Below are 13607 nucleotides of genomic sequence, written 5' to 3' on the forward strand. Positions count from 1 at the left end.
GATCATGTTATACACATATTGAAACAGCTAAGCAGATAAGTGGCAAGGAAGAATTTTCAAGTGCATCAAAATAAAAATATTTATCCTCAGCCGTCTACTGCTAATATTTTTCTTAAAGTCCTTCAAAGACTAATGCTTTCCTGCTCAGAGAGCTGAAATCTTCACCTATGCTTTTATCAACTGTGGCTTTGATAATTTTTACCTTCTCTTCTTAAACTTATCTGAGGTTCATTCACATGCAGCCATTATAGGTGATCATCTATTCTCACCACTGAAGATGCACATCTGTAACCTTTTTCTTCTATTGTACAGTGACAACGTTATTTGAAATGTTCTTTTTCCTCACTTAGCTCCATTCTCAGTAATCAGCTCCTACGCCTCTAGGTATCGCCTTTGAGGGGAGACAAATGTGTGATCAGGAATTCATTTTTACAATTAATTTATTTTTTAATGAAATGAAATACTTTGTGATGTTGGTCATGATACACGTGTCTTTGATTGACTCCACTATATTATTGCTGTTTATTGCTTCTGTCATCTTTGATTTCCTCTTCTGTTGCCTCTCTCACATCTTAAAGATTTTCTTAATTTCAGACCTGTATATTACAACTTACACATCTGCTTACCTTTAGTCATCTGTGTATTCCCATTGATTGATTCCAGTGAGAATACACAGATACTTTAAATTAAGCACATGTGCAAGATTTTTGAAGTTAAATAAAGTCTACCTATTATTTTTTACCAGCTTCAACAGCTAGCAGCTTCTGCAGGTAGCTAAACCTGCAGAGATTTAAAAGCCATTGTTACTGAAGACTGTAGGTCTAAAATCAGTAAGACTTGAGAAGAGGTCTTGACAATATGAAGGATGTGATTTCTTATGGCAATAATAATGGTGTGAGCTTTCGTAGCAAGAGGTGTTCCAAGACAGTAGATCTGGCAACAACTCAACATCTTACTCTCTTTCCTGGAGGCAATATTCAGATCAGATACGGTTTTCCTCCTTTATATGGATCATTGTTATCAAAATGATGAGGCAGGGGGTAAGGGATTGTAATTTTTATGGGAAACACCTGCAGTGTAACTGTTGCCGTCTTATTTGGTAATCAGAGGGGACTTCTGATTTTTAAATTGATGGAAAAAAAAGTGCTTGAAGGACAAGTTTCTGAGTAAAGATTAGGTGAAAAATCAGATTGAAAAGTCATTTGTACTGGGAAGATTGACTACGTAATTACAATTTACTTTTCTTATTTCTGTGTACTAGTTTCATATATAAAATGTTACAGTGAGTACAGGCAACAGATCAAATTTCAGTCTGCATTAAGTAGCACTGTAACTGCTCTTCAATTAAAAAAAATAGAAGTTATAGGTATCAGTCATGTGTCCTGTGATATTTCAAATTATTTGAATGAACTTTAACCATTACAATTATAATCACTAAAATGATTTCAAAATTCATTGATAGTGCTAATACATATGACTGTTAGCAGAGTAATCTTAAGAGAAAATGAAAACTGTAGGAAGATAATCTAGTGTCTGCTTCATTTTGATACAACTCTTCATCATTGCTCAAGTGAAACTTGAAAAACTTGTTTCAAGATATATTAAAATTAACTAAAATATTTAATTCCACCACAGCATAGGTCTCAGAATATTGACAGTCCCAAGGGACAGAAATGGTGAACTGCAGCTGCATGGCCAATATCTGTGTTACTTATTCAGTATGGAAAATCTCCCTGGAAGAGCAGGATCAGAGGGCAGCTCATATAAGGGCAGATCCTAAGAGATGGGAGGTTGAGCCCTGCACCCAACTCATCACTTAGTTTTCTACTTGAGCTTCTCTCATCCCCAGAGGCCAAGGAAAAACCTAGGTGTTATGGGATCTGTTGGGAATAGAAAACCAAAAGCCAGAGGAAAAGAGAGAGAAAAGCAGAGGGAAAAACAACAACAACAACAAAAACGAACAAACAAAAAACCTGATGTTTCCCAGGAACGTCTCCTGAAAAAAAAAAAAGACCTGAGGTCTGAATGTTTTGGCTACATGGATGCAATCACAGCCTTGAAAATCTTTAAGTTAAATAATCTGATCAATTTCTCTGCTAACTTAGAATTACAGTGGGGTGTTTCTTTTTTTTTTTGTTTGTTTGTTTTTTTCCTATGTTCTGTAGTTAATATTTCCCTTATTTTTTTATTAAAAATAATAAAAGACCTTCTGTATTGTAACTGTTGAGTCAGGGCCTGAACCACTGATTGAGTACCTGGGAAAGGACCCATCAGCCCTGGGAGCACAAGTGAAGGCAATTCAACTGTGTGATTAGAAGGGGTGGAGGCTGGTTGCACCTCTCTTAGATGTCATTTAAGGGTTGACTGTCACTGGGGAAGGATCTCTACTTGGAGTTTCCTTGCTTGTGGAGTTTTCACGCAATCTTTGGAAACGGGTGAGCATTTTTCCTTTGTGGCAGTGTTCCATTCGTGCTAGTCCCTTTGCTACAACACTCCTGTAACACCCTTCCACTACACTGGCTTTTCTGATTGTTGCACCTTTTTTCTACTTTGCTTTTAAACTGTCAGTATACAATAACCACCGTTATGAAAGGTAGTCAAGAAATATCATGGAGGAGAATGCACTTCAGATCCAGGATCACAAGAAATTTTCTTACAGTCAAAATTCTTCCTTCTCATCTCTGATTTCTTGCAGGCAGGGTGCTAATGAATAGTATGATCTATTTCCTTCCCAGAACATCTTTGTTATATGTAACATATTTTTCTCATGTGTTTTTTTTTTTATGTGAACTTGATGGATGCAAACCATCCTTGCTCTGTGTGATATGTTCTAAACTTAGACAAAAAGGTAAAAGTATGCTGAAACAAGCTGACTTATGAAATAATAAGAGAAAATGAGCTCATGTGCTTTCCAATCTCTTTTATTACTTTTTCTTTTTCTTAATGTCATATGTCTTTGTCTCTTTCCAGTTATGGGGGAATAAGAGACACCCCATGTCACAGCGGATTAGTTAATAACAAAGTGAAATATGTTTATCTCAAATGGTAAGTAGGGGAAGTGGTGTTACCAGCTGTTTTCCTGAAGTGGGAGGGGTTTGGGAAGTATTCTTCACTGCAGCCCTTGTCTATGTCATGTATGAGGGAAGAGCAATGATTGTATCTAAAGATATTAGGTAGTACCTGAAAATATTCAGCTCTTTTGAAAAGTCTCTGGAGCCTACTTCTTCATAAAATTCATCTTTATCAAGACCCAAGAATCTTCTTTTGTAGTATCTCCAGGAGCTGTCCATAAGCCAAGACATTTAGAGCAACCAGGAGTATGAAAATGTACGTAGAAGTGCGCACGGGAAACATTCACAGGAATTTTAAGGGTTGGCCATTTTCACACAATAGTATGTTATTATTTACTGCATGATCAAATTGAAATATGAATTTGTAATAGCAACTGCAACTTCAAATGAGGAGTACACTGCTTTCCAAAATTACTCCTCCTTAAAAAGTTATAAAGAATAGTGCACTGTGTACTCTGAACTCTTACAAACTGTTGTTAGCAAAGTATGACTCTAATAAACAACACATTTTCCCAAAATTTTTGAATAGGCTTAATAAAAAAAGGTGTGTGTATATGTATATACATATATGAAATGAGCTAGTTCATCTCAATCAATTTTTAAGGAAAAAGATTAAGATGGTGGATATTCAGCTGGTAATAGTAACACTAAGTCCATATGGAACATTTTCATGATTTGGTTGAGGGTTTCTGTGCCACCGCATTCCTGTTTGACTGTAAGCAAAACAAAACAGTGACAAGTCATACATTCATTCAAGCGTTTTACTCTTTCCCTTTAATCAGTTACTTTGCCAGAAAAATTGTGGAACATCCAGCAGATGACATAACTGTGAATAAATAAATATTTATTCAAATCCCCTACTTGCCGTCACTTCCCACTAACAAAATACCAGAGCCAGCTGGATTTCTGGAAAGCAGAATGCATCCAGAAGTTTTGCTAGGTTATGCAGAATTATGCCTGTTTATTTAAGCCTTTGGAAGTGGATGTGTGTATATGTAACTGTGTCTACCTGTGTGTGTCTATCTAAAGGCATGGGTTCGTAATCTGTGTCACAAACCTCATGGACTTCACTAACAAAATTTATCCTGAGCAAGAATATGTAAGATGGTCTTATGTGGATATTAATTTTATACAACTGGAGTAGATTTCTCTGTAAGAGCTTGAAGAGATTCTACTATATGTATGTTTGAGATGAGAAAGCTAGATAGAAAGGAGAAAACTTCTCAACCTCTTTGCTAATTACTTATTGTGATACAAGACACGATGAAAATACTGCCAATCACAACTCTTGCATTTCTTATAAGTCCTGTAGCAAACAAATACTTAATCAGAGAAGATAATCCATGACTCTCCAAATACTTCTGAGATATTTAGGAGTTTGTTTCTCATCAGAGACAAATGGGAAAAGCTTCTACACCTAGCAGTGGAGGAAAAAAAAAAGACCCCAAGCCTTCTTTTTTTTTTTTAATTGCTACACTGTGTTATGCTATCTTTCACAATGCAGACCATCATAAAGGATAGGGGAACCCTGAGGCAAGATGATTGGCAGACTCCTATGCCTGTTTATGTCTGAGCCAGGAGTCTAGTTTGGGAGAAATGCATCTTCATGGACTTAAAAAGCCAGTGGAGAGACCTACTTTTGGTACCTTTTTTTTTTTTTGCTGTTGTTGTTGCAATAGGTTGTACAAGAAGCCTCCACTTGGCTTTACAAAGGAAGACTCATGGACAAGGAATGCAGAGAAGGTAACTCCTATTCTCATGGTACAGTAAACCTAAAGGGGCACACACCAACCTTGCTGAGTTTCTAAAGAGCTGTAGTCTGTCTTGTTTAGCATATCCAGTTTCAGACATCATTGTAAGCAGAAATCTGGGGATTTGGGCACAGTATTTTTGCAGAAATCCTGATCTTTTCCCTTGGTTTCTATTCCTTTATTTTAAGACGTTACAAGATAATATTATAGCATGCTTCAATTTGAAATGTTAGCTTCCCACTTCTAATTCATGAACATTTACTGAAATTTATCAGGGCATACGTACATCTAATGAATTGGCTTAACTCCATTATCCTTATTTAAATTCTTGTGAGTTAATGGAAAACACAGTGGACTTGAATTGTTTTGCTTTTTAATCTAAAGATATTTGTTTTGGCTTAAAGGGAATTGTGAAAAATGCTGACACACTTGAAAAGAACAGACTTTAAGTGCTTTCTGAGGATAACAAATGAACCTTAACAGTGAGATCCCGTTGTCTGTGGAGCTCTAAAATCACAATGTAGAAGTGCTTTACTGTGATGTAACTAATTTTACATCCTTCAACTTACATGTCCAAATATGTAATTCAAGACAATATACAATTAAAAATGGCTAATACATAAGGAAAAAATTAATCTCAAAATCTAAAGGAATCAGCTTATACTCCCATCCAAGATTGAGTGACATCACACACCATGAAACAATAACATCTAACAAAACTTGTTCACTTCAACAGAAATTTTAAAAGTTTCAGAAAGACTTTTCCTCATCACTGCTGCCTGACTTCAGTCTTGACATCCTATATCTGAGTTGCTCACTCTCGGGTTTTTTTTTTTGTTGTTGTTGTTCTATCACACTGACCAATAGTTTTGCTCTTTCTTCTCGGTCTGCACCTGCAATGTACATCAGCCATATCAACAATCTGAACTATTTTATGTAAAGCATTACCTATATTCACTGAGAAATACCAGAAACTGAAGAAAGTTTCCAATAAAATAATGAAATTAAATTCTAGGTACCTAGGAGCAGCACACATTGGATTTCAGAGCTTCATATTGCTATGGCTAGTATAATTTTGTAGTTTTCAGTGTATGTAAAACTCAGGAGATATTCAGAAACATAAATTGCAATTCCAGGAGGTAAAATGAAATATCTATTAATTGTAGGCATCAAAGTTTGTATTCTACAAAGGAGTATGTGTTACAGAAACATAATCCTGTTACCTGACATATGGTTGTCTTATCGGGAACCAGTGCTATGCAACTATTGAAAGAAATGTTCTGTTCTCAACCGTATACAAATGCATTTTTTTAATTGGCCTTGGTCTTCACAGAAGTCTAGCTTAAATTCTGTTTTTCATTAATGCTGGAAGGAAAAGAAGCCAGGATCCAACCCCATAATGCCATTGTTGTGCTATTTGAAAAGATTCGCTGGTCTGTACTGTAAGCTCCCTGGGACAAAGTCTGTCTTTCCAGTGGCTGCAGACTGTGTGCAAAACAATAGAAACAATGCTGGAATATAATAAATGTTTAACAGTATTAACAGTGCCAGTAGATTCAGTTATGGTCCATGTAATTGCAAAGTGCGTCCAGATGCTGCAATGATGCATACCTTGCAAATGCATATAATGATAAACAGATAGTAAAGGTTGAATTAAAAAAGTTGATGGTTTTGGCCTTGTTGCTGGTTGACAGTTATGGAGTGTATGTGAAATAAACCACTACCACGATTAGCACTGATTGGCAGTCAACCATCTCAAAGGGGATCCAAGATGTTGACTCTCTCACGTTTAGGAATGACCCTTGGGCAAATTTCAAAGTGTGGATGTATTGGTGTGGTGAAGCGTTAATGAGCAATACACATAGGATTTTGCATATGCCAATTAATTAATATTTTCAACTTTGCTAACAGCGCAGTCTTTTTTATTTTTTCCCAAAACATAAAGGACAAGTGCTTTTCAATTAATTTTCTCATGAAATAAATATGTAAGGATGGCAAATCCAATCAAAATCTAGCCACAACTTCATTGGGAATCTAAAAGAGCATATAGGATTTACTCTGAATTTGTCATTAACTTGTTTGTTTATAAAATGATGTCTCAAGTCCCAGGCACTGCACAGATTGTCTTCCAAGACCAGAGACACATCCACCCTGTAAAAAGCTAGTTACTTCTATTTTACTATATAAAATCACTTGATCTAGAAGAATGAGAATACAGTGTAGTTATATCAGTGTAGAGATGTCTTGTCTATGTCCAAAGATTTTTTGTTTCTTAAATCTTCACTCCTCTTTGTAAGAACTTTTATAATTTCTCTTTTTACCCATTCTGGAACTACAGATGGCAGAGTTCCCACAAGGGGCTGAAGTATTTCCTCAACGTTAAATGTGAAAGATAATGCTTCATGAAAATGTAGCGAACTTTAAAACAGAGTTAGTGATGTTTTTCTAGAGATCCTCAAGATTTTGAGATGGAAGGTACAATGACAATTCAAGATACTAGTGACAGGCACGTGGTAGTATTCCCCCACTTAACGGATTGTTTTGAATTACAGAATAAACAGACCTGTTTGGATTAAAAGTAAGGGCGCTCCTGATAGAGGAATGTGTCTTTCTTTTAGAACTGGATGATGACGTGGAGGAGTCTGTTACAATAAATGGAGCTAGAAGATAGCTGAACGATACCTGAGAGAAAAAGGAAGTTGAGCTAAATGAGTAACTAAGGCATTTTGTTGAATATTCTTACATCCTAGCACAGTACTTACTTGAGTGAAGAAATCTGCAAAGCTCCACTGCCCAAACACAGCTTTGCCATCTCTAAGTCAGTAGTTGCCCATAGCAACATGCTCAGGAGTACTTCTGTCTAAGGCTCTTTCTTGTTTGATGTGCACCAAGGCCCTTCTGAGGACCTGAATTATGGAATTACATTTTTGAATGTGTGTGACACAACAGAATGCATTACAATTATGTAGTTCAGAACTTGGCACCAGTGCCTGCTCTTTTTCCAAAGTCAAGTGTAAAGTCTTAGGCCCTATTAATGAAAAATCCATTCCATGGCTGGGTTGCAGAAAAAGGCAGGCCTCAAATTATGAGCAGGATCTGTTATAAAAGCCATGTGTTCATATAAAAATATGATGGAATATGGGCACAGAAAATTACATGGGGATTTCACTAGTTGCAAAGGGATTCCTGGTATGCACATAAATTTATATATTGTACTTAAAGACACAATGCAAAGGGTCAGGAGGCTGTAAATATGTTTCCTTGCTGCATAAAGTAGGGAGATAAACAATGACATGTCAAAATCCCTGAAACTCAAGGCTTAGGCCAAACTACAGCTTGAAGTAGGCATGCGGACAGCGGAATGTAACTGCCAATGCATGGCCAGTAAAACTAATTATGAAAGATAAAGTGCATGATACTTACCAAGACTTGCTTTTTATGCAAGTATGTTGCTTTTTTAAGAGTAAATCCAATCACCCTTTTTTAATATACCAGTCACTCCTTGAACAAACTGAAGTCTGTTAATAGTTTATATATTTTACATATATGTACATTTGATGTAGGGCATAGGTGATTACACTGATTACATTTCGAAAGACAGTTATGCAGTCCTAAAATATGAATGTGTAATAGAACTAAGGAAATAATATTCTCCATTTTCCCAATCTTGACATACTCACTGAGTATGAAATTTAACATTCTCACTTTAATGTTGTCACTTATTTATCATAGTTCTGGAAAAGTTTCCATCAGAAAACATTGCTGCATTAATATGTCTAGCCTGTAGTAATATATATTACTATATTAATATTTCTAGTCTTAGCCAAATTATGCAAAGCAGATCATTCTCTTTTTTGTAATTTATTTTATATACAGCTCTGTTCTTTGTTTTGGAGACGGCTTGGGCTACAACAAAGTGTTTTTTTGTCTTCTTTTTTTTTTTTTCTGTCTTCTTTGTCATCTTCATCGTCTTCATCTTTCTCTTCTTGGTTGTGAAGCACTGGCAGAGATTGTCCAGAGAGAATATGGATGCCTCATCCCTGGGGACACTCAAGATCAGGTTGGACAGGACTCTGGACAACCTGATGTAGCAATAGGTGTCCCTCTTCATTCCAGGAGAGCTGGAGTAGATGGCCTTTAAGGGTCCCTTCCAACTCTAAGGATTCTATGATAATTTATGTGATGAACAGAGATAGGACCGAGGAAGAGATTACATGTATTTTCCACTAAATGGAGTTGCAGCATGGTTGCACCACAGACTTTTCTTTCATGTGCGTTAAAGAACAGACACAAGGCATTAACATCTGAACCATCTATGAAATTTATTTTGCTCATTTTTAGTTTTTAGGACAATAGGTCTGCACATTCTGTGCTAGAATCCATAGATATTTTGGTATGGCTCTTAGTACGACATATACTGTTCTAAAGACAGAGTATTGTACTATTGTTGCCAGGAGGTCCTAAGTAGGAAACAAACAAATAAATCAATTATGATATTAAAAAAAATAGAAAAACAAAGCAAACAAAATGACTCTTCTCCTTCAATCATGATTTATTAATGAAAACAGCTACGGACAGTTAATAATGTAACATCTGGATTTAATGAAGAAAAGCACAGCCAAAATATTTTTTTTTTTTCTCAGGGTTTAAATGGAGTAATTCATCTGTACTTTAACAAAAGCTTTTAGTCCCACATAAAGAGATGGACAACCATTCGATCAAACATAACTGAAATTGTTTCAGTCAGTTAAACTGCTCAATATTTTCCTATGTTATCTTAAGGAAAAAAGGCACAGTACAGCCTGTGTTGTCATTTTGACATTAGGAAATGTATCTCTACCTACAAGATGTTTCATATAGTAAATTTGTATATAAATATTTATGAATCTATTATATACCAGTAAAGTAATATACTTACATTAACATGAAAGTAGCATCAAAATGAATTAAAATCATAAATAATAGAAAGTCTATGCAGAATGAAAAGGCTAGGGTATTCTTCACAGCTCATTTTAAAAGCAGATGCTCCTGTCTAATGTAACAGAGTTTCTGTTTAAATCTCTGAGTGGGCATTCCCAGTTTTCAACTGGAAGCTAGGATTTTTAGCAATACCTACCATCATTAACTGTCCACATTTTGTAGAAACAGAAGGACCTGTACTTAAGAAAAAAGCTCAATAGGATTTTCTTTCTGGCATGTATATAATATTTCAGTACCTCTAAGTGTTTCAAGGAGGCTCACCAAAGTCAATATTACAACTGATATTCAAAGTGAAACACGTGTGTGATAGTTCGTAGAACCAAAATCTGTGATTTTAATTGTCTTAAGCAGTGGCTTAACTCTTACTATCATACAGCTAGCAGGATGCTTTCATTTTGCTGTTTTTTCACTTGGAAGCATGCTATTATTCTTCTAAAGGAGCTTGTGAATTGGTCTAGCATCACTGCTAAGCAACACATAACAGATTATCAGGCCCTATTGTGGGCTTTTCCCAATTAATTAATTTAGGATTTGCACAACTAAACACACAAATAATCCACGAACCATTAAACACCAAAACTTTGGTGAAAGGGTTTCTTTTAAAAACAACAAAAAATGTTTCAAGCATATATCAAATATTTATAGAGTTGTTAGCAGCTAATGGATGAAGAAAAGCTGGACAACTGCAAATAAAGTAATGTTAGCTGAAGAAGAATTTAAACAGTGAAAACATGGCTGATGTCTTCTTCATGCAAAGGTAGTCTTTATTGACTTCTCCACAGCCTCATACTCCTTTCTGCTACTGAAGACCTATTACAACTGGAGACAAATGATTTCTGAAAGAGGTAGACCTAGTCAGTAATAGTTTTTAGTTTGCCTTTGCAACTTGAACTGACACATTTTGTTTTCATGCAAGAAATTTGCACGAAAAGTTCACAACTATATAGGAAAAATAAATCTGTAAGACGTAATTGTGTTCATAATTGGCACAGATCTTCCTACACATTATTCATTTTCTTTAAAAAACAAATCTGTAAGTTAAAAAGAAATCTAATGAGAAGAAAAAGTACTTTCATCTTTAGTTTAGCTTCTAAGTGTTGTAAAGCAATTAAATACAACAACAATGGTAAATTTAAAAAGTGTAACATTTATATCCAACTACATAAAAAAATTAGATGGGCTGAATGGGATGACTTGATAGAATCACAAAATCATAGAATTATAGAACTTCTGAGTCGGAAGGAACCTTTAAAGGTCACCTAGTACAACTCCCTGTAATGAACAGGGTCATTGACAGCTAAATCAGATTGCTCAGAGCCTGGTCCAGTCTTTAGCATTTTTACATTTTCTAAATGTTTTCCAGAATGGCACACAAGACAAAAATTATTCAGTTGATTAATAAGTGGAATTTAGCATGCATTTAGCTGGCCTTTTTCATGAGTTTTATTAATTAGAAAGGTTCATATTTAGGTATATTATATTTAGGTTTGCCCATAACCTATTGTGTGATCTTGGGTAGTGCCCAACAGCAATTTTTTTTTCCTTTCTTTTTTTTTTTTTTATAGAAGTGACAACTAAGTCTGCTAGTTGAAGTTTTTCTACTATATTGGAGGTGTCTGCAACCTAGTGTTCAGTACAACTAAATAGAAAATGTAAACATGAGTAGGATCTAAGATGAGCTACTACTATTCAAATTAATATGTTCAAGTGTTCCTTGTTCCCAAAACAGCAGTTTACAGAATTTCCTTAACTTATATTTCACTTCCTTTATCATATATTTTTGTAAATGATATCAAAATATGTGAAAGATCAGATTTTTCTATTGAAAATAGACTAAATCACTGAAATGATGCAATGGGCAGGATAGGTTAGCTGCTACCACTGCTTAGGGACCTGATCATCATAGGTACTCCCATGAAAGTTCATTTATAATGAATTTCCAGAGGCATTTGACTTAATATTACAATGCCTTATAATCACGGCTGTTTCTGTAGCAAGAAACAGTGGTGTCATTTTCAGCCCTGACTGCTTCGAAGGATTAAATTAAGAGTGGCAGGTATTTTAGTGAGAGCTTAGCTAATTACATATCTGGAGATGTAATGAGGCCCTGAAATATTTCTTCCTCATGGGAGGTGAGAGTGCTGGCTATTACAATAGCTTAGTTCTTTCTTGCTTGACAGTTGAAAGGCTTTTTTTAAATTACAGCAGGAAGTCAAGAGCTTTTCTAGGCACTCCTTTCCTTTCAGAATGTCGGATGCCCTGGCACAGGAGAGACTTTGAAACCTTCTCCTGTTTCTTCAACACCTGATGGTGATTGTTTGACTGGAGATTTACAGCAGACTTGAATCCCAAAGCTTTTAAACAGCTGAATTATAGGAACCTGAAATGGTGCTGGCTTCACCACAGTGATACTGGTATCACCATCTGACGTCTTTCTACATTCCAGCAGTCAAATGTTGCTACCACTGAAAACACCAAAACAACTTAAAGAAAAAGCAGTTTATAGGGCTTATCCTCCAGAAGCGTTTGTGTATGTCTGAACTCCAACTACATCAGTAACGTTATTAGCTTTAATGGAATCTTTCCTGCGATAGTTTATCTCGTGTGTAAGAATTTGCATGATGAAGGCCTCGGTTAGTTATCTCCAAGGGGAAACAGCCGAGGAAGCAATGAACAGAGAGGAAAGGAGATTTCCCCTCCTGCTCTTACAGATGGCCCCTTCCAGTCAGGGTTGAGAAGACCTTATGGAGCCAGAGAGTATGTAGGGGTACATCTGCAAAACATCTGTTGCCTATGCAGTGTTTTCTTTCACAGAATAAGAGAATCATAGAGCAGCTGAGATGGGAAGGGACTTCTGGAGACTGCCAAGTCCAAACTCCCCACTTGAGCAGGGTCAGCTAGAGGAGCCCACTCAAAGCAATGTCCAATCAGGTATTTTTGAACTACAAGGGGGAACATCCAACAATTCCTCTGGGCAACCTGTGCCATTCTTTGATCATCTTCACATTGAATTTTATTTTTCTTATGTTTAGATAGAACTTCTTGTGTTTACTGTGTGTCCACTGCCTCTTGCCCTATCCCTGTGCACCACTGAGATGAATCTTGGTCTAAAAAAGGTCATAAATTGCACATAGAAATGTAGGCTACCAAATCACCTTTTCTGTACTGGTCTCCCCTCCATCATCTTTGTATAAGAACCTAAGAAAAAAGTGATCACATGTTCTTCACATGAAAATCTTTTTATCTAACAAATGGAGGGTTCAGTTGCTACTTGCTTCATTAAAGCCACAGTACAACAATATTTGAACTGACATTGCAAAACTGGAAAGCAGAAGGTCCTGCAGTCAGAAATAAAGAGGGAGATAAGGCTGGAGATGCTCTATGTCTGTAAGAAGGAGAAATTACTTCATAGACATTACTCAAAATCCATGAATCTATTAAGTAAGAGATAAAAGGATTGCATTAGTGATACAGTTTCCTGATATAATAACAATGAAAAAGGAAAAACTATTCCAGAGAATAATCCAGTTCAACACTGGAATAATATTTTCAATTTATAAAATATTCTCTTAGTAGTGATTTTTTCTGCCATTAGTTTTGTTACTTCTGTTATCATCACTGTCCCTAATTCAGATGCAAATGTACTGATAGCATTCCCATGGATGTAAGAACAGGCTCTGCGTGGCAAAGGAAAGAATTAAAAGGAAAATCAGTTGGAAGGGGAAATCTTTTCTTCTTCCCTTTTCTTTTCCTTAAAAACAAAAGAAATGGAGGTATAACTGTCAAAAAAGCCCCCAAAAACCCA

General features: G+C 35.9%; 1 long non-coding RNA gene across 1 annotated transcript; it reads left to right on the top strand.

The window, feature by feature from the left end:
* The first annotated feature begins 2387 nt into the window (after positions 1-2387).
* On the top strand, positions 2388-8589 carry LOC109367542. Its single transcript, XR_002114733.2, has 4 exons — positions 2388-2435; positions 2971-3045; positions 4751-4814; positions 7441-8589. It is a non-coding gene; the product is annotated as an uncharacterized LOC109367542 (long non-coding RNA).
* The last annotated feature ends 5018 nt before the right edge of the window (positions 8590-13607 follow it).

Source organism: Meleagris gallopavo, chromosome 4 (assembly GCF_000146605.3).
Source record: "Meleagris gallopavo isolate NT-WF06-2002-E0010 breed Aviagen turkey brand Nicholas breeding stock chromosome 4, Turkey_5.1, whole genome shotgun sequence".
In the NCBI taxonomy this organism is placed as follows: domain Eukaryota; kingdom Metazoa; phylum Chordata; class Aves; order Galliformes; family Phasianidae; genus Meleagris; species Meleagris gallopavo.